General features: G+C 41.7%; 1 protein-coding gene across 1 annotated transcript in view; it reads left to right on the top strand.

The window, feature by feature from the left end:
* Ctl1 (choline transporter-like protein 1) overlaps nucleotides 1–14,395 on the top strand; it is a 764,015-nt gene that overhangs the window by 378,783 nt on the left and 370,837 nt on the right. The window lies entirely within an intron of this gene.

Genomic DNA, 14,395 nt, shown 5'->3' with positions numbered 1-14,395 from the left:
GGACAACTTCTGAGCCATCAAACTATAGACCAGTTGCAATAACTTCCATTCTCGGTAAAGTTTTTGAGACACTAATAAACAAACACATAATCAAGCATCTAGAAATCAATAAATTAATCATTGACGGCAGTAGGGATTTAAATAAGAACATTCAACTGTAGACATTCTTTGCCTTCTTACCCATCAGATTAACAAAACAATAGACCAACACGGTGAAACACACGCAATAGCACTTGATATATCAAAAGCATTTGACAGAGTATGGCACCGGGCCCTACTGTCTAAGATGTCACACTATGGCCTTGCATCACTGGTTTCCCTAATTTCTTCATACCTTCATTATAGAAAAATACGGGTCATGGTAGATGGAATTTATTCTCGCTTTCATTCAGTAAATGCTGGCGTACCTCAGGGATAATTTTTGGCGCCAACCCTCTTTCTCATTCATATAAATGACCTCCTATCTGTCACTCACAACCCAATGCACTCTTATGCTGATGACTAGACCCTTCATAGTTCTTTCACATTTAGTACCTCCTTTACACAGTTTGATATTATAAATTCCCAAATAAACACAGCAGTTTCTGTGAACCAGGACCTTTCTAAAATTAATCAGTGGGGACAAACAAATCTGGTCTCATTTAATGCTCAGAAAACTAAATACATTAATTTCTCCAACAGAAAGAATCCCTCAGACTCTCACATAATTTTAAATGATTTCAGTATTCCCATATCCACTACAATTGATATCCTAGGTGGTACTCTAAACCCCAACCTAAGCTGGACAGCTTATGTTAAATCCCTTGCTAAAAATGCATCTAAAAAATTGGGCCTTATGTACAGAGTTTGTGAGTTCTTCATTGACAAGCAGATGGCCACAATATACAAAAGTCATGTGCGTTCTCAGATCGAATACTGTTCACCACTGTGGAGTGGATGTGGAGCGGTTGCATTGAGGCAGTTGGACAAAACTCAAAATAAAGCCATTTGTTTAATCAATAATCCTGCCATTACGCAAGACCTTCCTCCATTATCAGTACGTTTAGATGTTGCTTCTTTTGCATTGTTTTATCGATATTTTTACCGTAAGTGCTCTGACAAACTGGTATCAGTTGTGCCTCCCCTTCACATTTTCTCCCAAAATACTCGGGCAGCTGGGAGCACCCATGAACTCACACTCTTTCCCCCTCAGTGCAGAACATCAGCTTATCAAAATTCATTTATTCCCAGAACTACTACTCTCTGGAATTCACTTCCTGGGAGTTGTTTCCCACAAATATTTAATCCACTTCAATTTATAGCCAGTTGTTATAAATATTTTATGAATGGAGGATGCCTTTAGGCACATGGACTTTTTTTTTTTTCCTTTGTTTTTCCTTCTTCCATTTGTTATCTATAAGAATAAAAAAAAAATGCAAGGAAGAAGGAAATAAAAGCCATGAACCCACAAATGGTTCCTTCCAGGAAAAAACAAAATCAATACAACAGAGAGCCAAATTCAAGAATCACTCATTTCGAGATGCCTGGACACACTGCATATGAAAGACTGGAGATCATAGGAAGTAGGAAATACAGACAGAGGGAGACAGTTCCAGAGTTGACCTGTTGCATTAATGAAGGACAGGGAGTAATGGTTAACTTTTGCATCAGAGAGCTGGACAGAAAAGGGATGACAGTTTGTTGCTAGATGAGTGCTATGTGCCCATCATGGTGGTGGAGGGATGCAAGCAGATAGCTTAGAGGAGCAGTGAGTGATAGAAAAGAGATAAAGATAGAACAGTATGGCAAAGAGACAGAGGTTGAAGGGAGCCAGTGAGAAGAGGAGAGTTAATGGGATGAAAAGCTTTTGATTCCACCTTGTTGAGAAGAGCTGTTTGCGTGGAGCCTCCCCACACATGAAAGTTGTACTGTACACAGGGGCGAATAAAACGCATGTAAAAAGTCAGCAACTTTTCAGGGGTAAAAAAAAGTACAGAGTCGGCGTAACACACCTAATATCTTGGATGCAGAGTTTACAAGAGAGGTAATATGATCTTTCCAAGAAAAATCCTGAGAGAATGAAACCACAAGTATGTATAAAATGATGCAGGATTGAGCTGGATATTAATAAACGTTAGTGGTATTCCTGTGGATGATTTTGACAGACTGGTAGGTGGAAGAACTGAGCTTTTGATGCATTAAAAACAAGATTACTGTACTTTTACCCCAGTCAGAGATACAAGCCAGTCTGACATTACATGTGTCATAGCCTCATCTCTTGTTTGTTGAAGTAACTGCTGAGATGGACACTGTGGGCAGTGAATGGAAAGGTGAAGGGTGGTATCATCAGTGTATGAGTGGATAGGGTTTGATTTACAGCTTAGAAGGTCACTGATAAATAAAAGAAAGAGACTTGGCGATATGACACCACTATTGATAGATCTAGGAGAAGAACAGTGGCTGTCTACAACAGCAGCTATAGAATGATCAGAAAGGAAGCTAGAGTTGAAGGCACATATAGAAGGATAGAAATCATATGAAGGCAGTTTGGAAATTAAGGATTTATGCTGGACTCGATCAAAAGCCTTTGAGATGTCAAGTGCAATGGCAAAACTTTAACCAAAGTCCCGAAAGGAGGATGACCAGGAATCTGAAAGGTACATGAGAAGAAACCTTTAAGACACAGGATGTTAAAGCAATTGGGTGATAGTTAAAGGGTTGGGAATAGTCACCTTTCTTTGAAACAGGCTGAGAGAAACAGGCTGAATGAGAGCAAACTTCCAGCAAGAAGGAAAGGTACAAGTTGATAGACAGAGGTGAAAGAGTTTACAAACTTTTATTCAGGTTTTCCCAGTCATTCGGCAGTTTGTGCTCCTTCGGTACCTGCTTGGTCCTGAAGATGCTGAATGAGAGGACTTTTACTGTATGCTGTACTACTTGGTTCACTATTATCCTCACCTTATTTGCTATTTGTGCATATTATATTACTAAGACATTACTCTATGTATTACTGTTAACATGTACACAATATTGCATTTAAGTGGGGGTAGTAATTGTAGATTCAGACTGCTGTGTGTAGCTTTGAGAGTTAGCATAGTTTGCTAGGTTTGGGTGTGCATTGTCAGTAACTCCGCTTGACCATTGCCTTCAGGGATTTAGCAGAAAATACCTCAGAATGCTGGAGATGTTTTCCTTATATTGAGCCATAGTTACAGAACTCGAAATTGCAGAAAATTTGAGAAAATGGAATAGGGGTTGGCTTAATTAGCTTGTTAATCGAACATCTACTGTACTTATCACCCACTGGACGGCAGACAGGCATCATAACCCGCTGGTCTCTAGTTGGTGTACAGCAATCCTCTGTGGTCTTGTGTCTAATGTAATCATTGGTGGTGGCCATATCGATACCAAAATACTGTATTGAAATTTCCGATACTAACTGTTGATCTGCAAGTATTGACACCAAGTGCAAGGTATCAATTACTATGACTACTAAAACAGACTTTCCAATTGACTTAAAATTTATTTTTAAAAATACAGTACTATTTCACTGAGAAGTAATGATCTTGATTTATTAGTACACTGAATGGCAATTTTGGTGTTCACATCCACCTAAAACAGTGGCCATATAATTATTTTAACCGGGACTTTTATTAAACTTTTAGGTAATTCATCAGACTGAAAAGGTATTAATTACAAAACTACCCAGCTATCGGTACTGGTAATCAATACCACCAGTAGTGGCCAACAAAGTAATCGTTATCATATCTAAATTTAACCCTTTCGCATTGGGTGGCACGTTGACATGCCACTAAGGAAATGTCCGTAGCCATTGGGTGGCACCTATACATTTTCTGGACTTTTTATATTTGTGCCAGTACTGGGGGCCCATTAGTGGTTCAGCATCAAGAGGCAGCAAGACTGAGGAGTTGCCATTGCAGAAGGACTGTTTTATTGTCCATTATTTTCATCACGTACAAGACGTGTGTCGAGGCATGCAGTTCAAGATGTTTTGCTGCCGCAGCAACTTACCTGGATCTGATGGAAGCGATGTCTGATGGCTCAGATTATGTTGTCAGATGAAAGTGAGAGTGAAAATGAAAGTGCTATAATAAAAGAAAAAAAGAAAGAACAGCTTTGAGTTTATCATTTTACCAAATGGCATACATCTAGCAGTGGAGGAGCTCCAACATCACAGGTTTTGACAACCCAGCTGGCAGGTAAATATTATTATTATTTTTTTTTTTACATTACGTTAGACATCATTTTACTCAGGAAATTATTGTCTGTTTTTTGGTGTGGGATATTTTATCAAAACAATTATCTTTATCTATCTCAAATCCCTCGTGTGTGGGACATCCAGCCAAAAAAATGCACCCAAAACTTCTCCTCCAACCACTCGAGCTGCACAGTGAATGGAGAAGTGTGGTAACTGCCACTGAAGGCAGTGATGCCATGTCTCTACTGGCCAGGCAGGAAGGCGGACTGCCATTTCCTCTTAGCTGGTGGGATATGTTCTTTTACCAGCATGCCTGCGGCTCGACGTGAGAAAGGGGGCCAGGTGACTTTGACCATCCTGTAGGGAGGCAGACAGCCATTTTTGCTTAGCCGGCGGGTTTCGTTCTTTTACCAGTGTGCAGCTTAGCTTGAGAAGGGGGCCAGATGTCTTTGATCATTCAGTAGGGTGGTGGACAGCCATTTCTACTCAGTCAGTGGGTTACGTTATTTTACAAGCACTCGACTTGGCTAGTGAGAGGGGGGCCATGCAACTTGACCAGGCGGTAGGGAGGCAGACAGCAATTTCTGCTCAGCTTGTGGATTAGAGTCTGTATTACTCACGCGCAGTCATTAGCGTCTGAGTGATCCGGGCGGCCGGGGGACTTTGACCATTCAGTGAGGATATGGCCAACCATATTTGCTCAGTTGGTAGGTTAGGGTCTGTTATCTGCGCTTGGCCAGAGAGGCCGGCCAGCAGACAAACCAGTTGTTTGAATTTGTAGGCTGCCCAACCGGCGATAGAGGAAATTTTATATTTGGATGCGGACAAATAAATCCAGATGCTGACATGAGAGAGCCAAGGCTTAATGTTCGGATAGGGAGTGGATACAGAGCATCCGGATAATTGAGTGGTTACTGTATATAACAATTCAATGGACCCTTGCTTAGCAGATTTCGATAGACCAGATATTGGATTTCACCCTTTGGTCGCAACCTAGCATTTCTCGGTCATTCCCTTGAACACGGCCTAAGTCCATAAAAAATGAAAGTGTTCATTATAACTTTGTTGCTACATTTCTAACAGGAAATGACCATGAAGTTTCCATTTCTTACTGTGATGATGGTAAAAAATGCACCTTTCTATGAAAAACCTGTCATTTTCTGGGAAAAAAAAATCCTAAAATAATTTTCGCTGTTTAATTTTGCCACCATAATGACTTGCATTGCTCATACTTTGCCAAAATACATTTCAGAAGCATCCTCATGCCTGAGAACCGACATACCTTTCATAAGAGTTCATATTTCATTGTGCAATAAAACCCATTGTCACAAGGTTTTGGTTATTCTTATATTAAATAATACTTTAAATGTTAACTTGTCAATATTAACAAAGAATTAACTTGCAAGAATCAAGCAGTGATTGATACTTTATTCCGGCTTACTTTGCCGATTCTCTAAGGGCGAGAATTTATTTACTTTCTCAGCAGTACACAGCAGCGAGTAATTACTCACAAATGCTGTTGTAGTACTGCTAGCCTCACGACAAAGTGACTCCACCCCTGACAATCAGTAAGTAATGCTATGAACGATAAGCAGGTTCTTGCTGGTGCATTAACTTCAAGTTGCACAACGGATTTAAGTTAATAAAAAGGACTGGCCAAAATACCAGTTATGAATAATGCAAAGGGTTTATGGAAACTATGAGCGATAAGTGAAATAAGCTTAATGTGGAGAAATAAAACACGAGTTTACATTACATTAAGCTCAAGAGAAAAGAACTGTGAATTTATTAATTACAGTGAAACAAATTTACGTTACATGTTTTAAAATGAATTCAAAAATAAGGAGAACACATTCACTCGCTCACTCAAAAGTTAAACTCTTAAGCCTAGGAAAAACGAAAGGAAATACTGGTCAGAGAGTGGGCTAAGTGGGATGAACTGGGCGTCGTTGCTGAGGAAGGACGCTGCCACACAAGCTGAACCTCTCGCCGATTCACGCTAGGTGGGGATTCAGGAACTCGCTGTACACACGCTGCTCCAAGCTGGGCCAACGAACCTAGTCCCACGGTGCTCTAATCCTGACTGAATTCAAACAAGCAAGACGAGGGCTGAGGCCAGCCGCCAACTGGTAATGGCTAACAGAAAGAGAGTGAGCAAAACACGCCCATAATTAATCACTCAGCGAAAACGCTGATGTCGCACACAAGGACGATCACTTATGAAACAGTGAAAAATGTTCTGAAAACACTCCCGATCGGGTGAATACGTGGCGGTTGACTGAGTGATACTTGTGGGAATTCACTAGAATTTGCGGTTTCCCACCAAAGTTCAATGTCACGAGTTTATTTAGATAGGAAATCGCGCCAACTCATAACACCCATGATGAGGCACTGTATATATTAGTCATAACATTAGCCATCCTTAGGAGTCATCTTGGGCAAAACAAACATAACTTGATAATCAGTCTTTTTTTTTTTTTTTTTTTTTTATCATTATTATTCGGGCTTTTATTGTTATTCAGGATTAGTTACTATTTCTACAACAGATGGCACAATATCCTAGGTTGGCGCGCAGCTCAAATTCTAGGGAATGCAGTAGGGAAAAGTTTTTGTCGGCTATGGACTGTAGTAGCCTGATACGTCATCAAGAATAATTAGTAGAGTGACCACAGTCACCTGATGCAGCCAGAGGGTTAATGGGCACTTCCATGGCCATAACAAACAATGTCCATTTAAATGGGGCACAGTGTGTAACAACACTAGTGTTTGCTACCCGTTTTACTCAGCTGGCCTGAAATCCCCACTCCCCATCATGATTGCTGAGTTGTAATAACAGACTGTTGTAATACTGTACTAATCATGAAGAAGTGCAATGACTAGGGTGTGAAGTAGCTGCAAAAGGCCAATATCATTGGCCAGATTAGTGTGAAAAGGATATAGCTTTTCTATCTATCTATCTATTGCCAGACGCCTCAATCCCGTTTGGGGTGGCCACAAACAAATCGCCTCCAAGTCGCCCTGTCCCCCGCCATTTCACTACCCTGCTCCCAACTCACACCCCCCTCTCTCATATACCTCTCCACCCCATCCCTCCATCTCATCCTCGGTCTCCCCCTCCCTCTTCCACCCTCCACCTCACTCACATACACTCTCTTCGTCAGTCTTTCACCCTCCATCCTCTCCACATGGCCAAACCACCTCAGTGTGTTCCTCACAACGCTTCCTATCACATCCACATCAACACCACAACGCTCCTTTATATCCTCATTCGTCAGCCTGTCTCTCCACGTGACTCCACAAGCTCCTCTTAAATAACTCATTTCCACTGCTCTCACTCTTGACTTGTGTCCTTCCAACAACGTCCAAGCTTCACTTCCGTACGTTAGAGTTGGTATCACAATACTGTCATGTAGTAACTTTTTTACTTCCATGCTCACTTCCTGTTTCTTATCACTGCTTTCAAGGAACCAGCAACCTTTCTTCCCTGCTGCACCCTTTAAGCACTTCACCCTCCAAACCTCCATCCTTACTCATCACACTACCCAAATACTTAAACGTACTCACATTTTCCAATTCCTCACCATCCAATCTCGCTATACATTCACTGACTTCACCTCTCTCAAAGACCATCACTTTACTCTTCCCTACATTCACCTTTAGGTTCCGTTTCTTACACACTCTCTCAAACTCATCCACCAAGCCTTGCAGCTCCCCTTCATCTTCACTCAACAACACAGTATCATCTGCAAACAACAGTACAGGGAGTTTCCAAACACTATCCTCTCTCACCAGGGCCACTCCAACATCCACTACCCTACCTTGTACCTCTTTTATTACCCCATCCATGTACAGATTGAACAACCATGGAGACATGACACATCCCTGTTTCAAACCAACTTTCAAAGAGAAAAATTCACTTAGTTCACCATCCACACGCACTGCAGCCTTAGCACCATCATACATACTCTTCACAGCATTCAACAACTTCCCATCTACTCCATATATTCTTAACACTTTCCACAATCCTTGTCTATCCACCCTGTCATATGCTTTCTCCAAATCCATGAAAGCGCATACAACTTCTTTCCCTTCTCTAGAAACTTTTCCACTAAAGATCTAAGAATGAATATCTGATCTACACAACCTCTTCCCTTCCTAAAGCCTCCCTGTTCTTCTCCAACTAATTTCTCTGTTCTTTCTCTAACTCTGTCTATAAGTATCCTACCATACACTTTTCCTATTATACTAAGAAGACAAATGCCCCTATGATTACCACACACTTCTTTTTCCCTTTTCCTTTGTATAAGGGAATAATTATACCTGACTTCCAATCCTCCGGGACTCTACCTTCCTCCCAGGCCAATCTGCACATCTTCCACATCCATTCTACTACTATCTCTCCCCCATGCTTCAGCATCTCACCACACACTCCATCAATTCCTGGGGCTTTCCCGATTTAACTTTCTTCATTGCTTCCACAACCTCTATCCTACTGATTTCTACCTGTCTTCTCACCTCCCTCCTTCTCCCAGCCATTCCCCAGCCACTTATACTCGCATTACTTCCATCCTCTACGTTCAACAATTCCTTAAAGTGTTCTCTCCATCTGCTCACTTTTTCTCCCTTCTCCACTAGTAATCTACCATGTTTATCTTTCACTCCCCTGCTAACTTCACTTCCACCCTGTCTTACTCTTTTCACTTCTCTCCAGAACATTTTCTTACAGTCCCTCCACTTTACACTCAAATTCCTTCCAAATTCCTGATCCACTCTCTTCTTACTCTCTCTTACTAATCTTTTCACCTCTCTCTTCCTTTCCACATATAACTCTCTCTTCTGCCTCTCAACTTCTTCCACGCCCCTATTTCTCATCCATTCATTGTATGCTTTCTTCTTTTGTGCCACAGCCTGTTTCACCTCTTCAGTCCACCACGCTGTTCCTTGCACCCCCTCCGTCTTCTCTTCCTTCCACACACCACATCACATGCTGCACATATTTCTTCTGTAAATATCTTACACACACCTTCCACGTCTCCCATCTGCTCCAATTCATATTTGCCCAATCGTTCCTCCACTTCTCTCTTATACTCTGCCTTTTTCTCATCCTCTTGTAACCTTTCCACTCTCCTTGCAACTACTCCTTCCTCTCGTCTTTCCCTTCTTCTATTCCTCCATCTTACTTGCATCCTAATTCTGGCCACCACCAAGTAGTGGTCAGAAAGGCCACTCCCCCAACCTCTATAAACTCTTGCATCCAATATACATCTTCGCATCCTTTCATCCACACACACATAATCAATCATTGCCTTCCTTTCATTCAGTTCACCACCCACCCTTCTCATCACTCGCCATGTATACCTGTGGATCATTTTATGCCTGAAGAGGGTATTGGCTATTACCAACCCCCTCCCAGCACAGATGTCCACTAACGCACTCCCATTCTCATCTATCTCAGCAGGCACACCCCACTCACCAACTATTCCATCCACCTTCACATTACCAACTTTACCATTCATATCACCGATCAAAAACACTCTCTCTCATTCCTTCCAAACTTTTCCATGCACACTTCCACATTTGTCCAGAACTCTTCTCTCACTCTTCTAGCACGATCTTGCGTTGGCGCATAGACACACACAATCGCCCACATTTGTATTCCAACTTTCAACTTTACCCACACAATCCTTGACCCAACTGATCCATACTGTCTTATGCTCTTCTTCCATCTTTTACTCACAACTATACACACTCCTTCCTTTGCCCTCTCATTCTCATCTACTCCTGCACATATACCCCATCCATACTCCCATTCTCTCACACTTTCTCCTCTCCATTTTGTTTCAGTTATTCCACATACATCCACTTTCGCATCCTCAAGCACCTGGACAATCTCTCTCTCTTTCACCTCATCATTCGCTCCTCTTACATTCCATGTACACATTACCAAGTCCTTTGTCCGGTCCTGGGTCGTCAACGTTTGGTCAGTCCTTGTCCGAGGCTTCTTGTTTATTTTTTTAGTTAGTTGTTTTCCGGGGAGGGGCACTAACCCTCCGCCAACCCTTTTAGTCGCCTTTTACGACAAGCAGGGATACTGGGGGAGTATTCTTGAAAACCCCCCTACCCCCAGGGGGTAGCTTTTATTAGTGTGAAAAGGATTTAGCTTTCACTTTTAATAGTACTAGAATATTCTGTTGTGCTCATTTATTTTCAAACTTCACAGGGGAACATTGGATATAATGAACTACAGTCTGGATGTGGAAAGAATGAAGGAAAGAGTGACATTCTTTCCACATCCTTCTGCCAACAGGTGACTTTACACTCCCTTTTCTGTCTTTCTTTCATTCTTTCCCCTTCCTTCAGCCTATGGCGACTGCACTGAGTGAGAAGCCTAATGGTTTCTTGTACACCAGAAAACCGTTTACTGTGCTGGGTGGTAACCATATGACCAAATTACGGCGCCTGGCATTTAACTTTTTTTGTTTTTTTTAATCAGATTTCAGAGTGGAAATTCACTAAAGTTAGCTTGACAGCATCCCGTGACAGAATTTTGTTTTGTATAAATATTGATTTACAGTGCAAATGCATCTTATTTGTACTCTACATCAGTATTTATGCAAAACAGAAATTTGTCAAGGCGTGCTGACAAAATGAAGGGGAAAGATCCGCTAACTTTCGTGCACTTTAGCTCTGAAACCTTATTTTTTATTAACAGTTATATAAAGCACAATTTTTTGAAAACTGGATTTAAGATAATTACTGTAGGTGTGAATGAACCTGTATGTGAAAAAAATAATAATATTTTCCAATTAAAAGTGCCGATGCTGTGCTGATTCGGTAAATGAATGCCGATCCAGTAAGTTCTCACACCAGGATATGATTGTGTCCCCTCTTTGAACGACCAATAGGATATGAAAAAAGAAGACACTTATGTAGATAATAAGGGACACTACCCTAGAGGCCAGTCACAAGCAAGCTCTCATTGCGTGAAAAGAACGGGAAATTTGTGTTGTGAAATACTGCATGCTATAGGATGCTGATGCCGTGTGCTGAACAGCACGTACAGTTGCAGACATATCAAACAGAAACACTCCATCCACCAGTGAGGTAGTGTAATGCTTTCCACATCTGGTAACAATGATAGGTATGGAACTTCACCAGGTTTCGTTTGGTAGCTAAGACGAACCGAACGCAGTGATCATTGCCGCTGTGCGCTGTTATTGGTGGTATATAAATAATGTGCCACCTGGCAATACACTGAAAATAACAACGCTTTGTGAAAATGGTAATAAAATAATTTCACACTATACCTGTTCGTATTTTATTCCATGAAACATACAGGTTTCTTATGTGTGACTTTCAGCAAACATCACAAACCATACAGCATTTACCGACGGCCAGTATATAAGTCATTATAAAATTATCTGCATTCCCGCACCTATTATAAAAATCACAAAATTACCGTGACCCCCCCTCTTCCCTGATCGTGAACCTGAAACTGGTTGACCTCTTTAATTGACGCAGTTTCATAAGATGAGGCATGGTGGGGCACATGGGAGACAGTGGTCTGGCTGGTGGGAGGGGAGGGGGCCTCTAAAGGAGATGAGTGCTGGGGTAGGGTAGTGTGGACTGTGGCAGGAAGCTAGGATGGGATGGATAAATGATACGTTGGTGACGTGATGTCACATCAGCGTAGTTTAACGTTGACCGTGGAATTTGACAGTCAGGCCATTAAACATTATGCAAACTTTGACATGTTCCGCAGTCTACCAGCAAGTTTTGTTACATCGTTTATCAGACAACCTACTCCCCATGGGATGGCACATTACACAAACCCTGCATTGTGAGTGTATGGTGACAGTTATATCATCACATAGTGATATATGAAACGACCCTAGAATGTTTTTTCGATGTTACATCTATTGTTTGCTCCCTACGTGTCAAGTGGGTTGGTGGAGGGTTAGTGCCCCTCCCTGTAAAACAAATAACTCAGAGTCATATGGCCACTCCGTAAGGGATTATGGCGTCTGGCAATAGATCGATAGACATCTATTGTCATTGCGAATGGGAGCTATTCTTCTTGCGTCTTCGTTGTAACTTCATGGATGACAACTGTGATATCGAAAGTAGAGGAGGGGGAGGGAGGAATTATGTCTCGCCACAATAAATAATAGTTAACAGTAGCGCTTCATCCTTATCAGTCTAGTTAATGTCTGTATGGCACTGATGTAAACCAAAACGTGATTTACTACAGGGGGTGGGGATGGACTGGGTCCCAGAACATTGGTGACGAAACTATGGTGGGCTGATTGGTAGGGAGAGACGTGCCTGATCAGTTGTATTACATGATCTTTACGTCAGATTACTGTTAACTCTGTTAACTCTGTACTGATAGAGTAAATCTTGGTATGAAGGATGCGTAACTGTTAAGCAGTCTGATTCACAACCTCAGTATCCTATTGACTGTTTGCCCCTCCCTCTTCCAGACAACTGAGTGCATTCAGACATGGGAGATGGCCGTAATGGCTGCTACACCATGAACAGTGGATCACAATGTTTATACATCACCGACTGTGGTTCACTTGTTTTCTTTAATGGATTGCAATATACACCGTTACTCATCCAGGGCAACAGCTCCATGTTCGGACACTGCTGAGATGTGTGGCTCAGTAGTTGCTCTCCGTGAACAGGGCAGTAGTCCTCGTATTTATCCTGTCAGTTTCATACAGTGTGAAAGCTACTCGGTTGTTTAGCATAACAAAATACACTGTAGTTATAGCGTGTGTTTGCGATCAATACAAACTATTTCTGTAACTAATGGCATAGTTGATGTAATATGCACGTACTCCGACTGGATAACTGAAGACATTACAACCTTGTTCCACCATTATTGGCTCGCAGATTTGTGAAGGAGTGCTTGGGGCATATGACAGTTGCTCAGTATTAACCTAAATATAACTAATAACCAATGGCAAAGTGTAAAATCAACAGCCAAACATGGTATACACAAAACAGTAACATAAACCTGGGTTAAGTAAATCCACCTTTATTTTACATTGGTGCCATACAGATATTAATGAAAACCATAGGGACCATCATTACTGTCACACTGTTCATGTTTATTGGTGATAAAGGAAGAATCTACATAGGCCTATCCTAACTCTGTTTGCAATATCAGTCCTCATCATGATACTACATTAGGCTACAAGAGTAATTAACAAACCATTATGACTGTAACAACTGACAAACTGTAGGAACGTGTCATATACCTACACATTAATAGTCACCATACTCATAATACAGGGGTACTGAGCCACGCATTGGAAAGTGTGTTGTGAATTGTTACAAAACATGACGGTCAACTGCAACACGTGGCAATGTCTGAATAACGTTTCATGGTCTGACTGTAAAATTCCATATTCTCCATGAAACAGTGATTTGGCCCAGTCATCACCTTGTAATCTATCCCTCCTAGCGTAGCTCGTGTCAGCTACCAAAGGCCTCCGTCCCCTACCCCATCACCCCTCTCCTCTTGCTCCCACTTCGACCACTAATGCCCTCTTCCTCACCCAACTTTCACCTCCTGTCTCTCAGGTCCCCCACCCCCACCCTGCCGCCTGCTGTGGGGCCATCTCCTGTATGTGGTGAACTTACTTCGATTTCAGAGGTCTACCTATGTCAGATTCACGGTAGGGAGGATGAGCGTTATGATAATTTTCTGTTCATTGATCGCTGTGGGGAAGCTGATAACCATGACTTATATGATGAATTAACAGTTGAATGGTTCATTACTCGAAACTAAATCACTCATGAAATCCATGTTATTCATAATAACTGCCATTATATAGGGGGTGTAATGTGTGACATGATTTTAAAAACTTACCATAATCATGACATGCTATTGTCAGTATATTTTCTGGCAGAACATTGCTGATATATTTGTGGTGGTGACCATCATCCACTCACTTGATGTAGTGCTGCCTACTTCTTCCTTAGCCTTTATCATTCTTTTTCTGTGCCTGTTGTCCTCTCTTCCTATTTCTCCCATCTCTCGTCACTTATTGCTTTTCTTTCCTTTACAGGTGGCTTTACATTGAGTGACAAGCCAAATGGTTTCCTGTAAGCCAAGAAACCATTTACAACGCTGGGTGGTAACCATATAACCAAATCATAATTGCTCCCTACGTGTCAGCAAGTGGG

This window comes from Coenobita brevimanus, chromosome 66, assembly GCF_032717465.1.
Source record: "Coenobita brevimanus isolate Jiangsu-jjx chromosome 66, ASM3271746v2, whole genome shotgun sequence".
In the NCBI taxonomy this organism is placed as follows: domain Eukaryota; kingdom Metazoa; phylum Arthropoda; class Malacostraca; order Decapoda; family Coenobitidae; genus Coenobita; species Coenobita brevimanus.
This window is presented reverse-complemented; position numbering and strand designations above follow the sequence as displayed.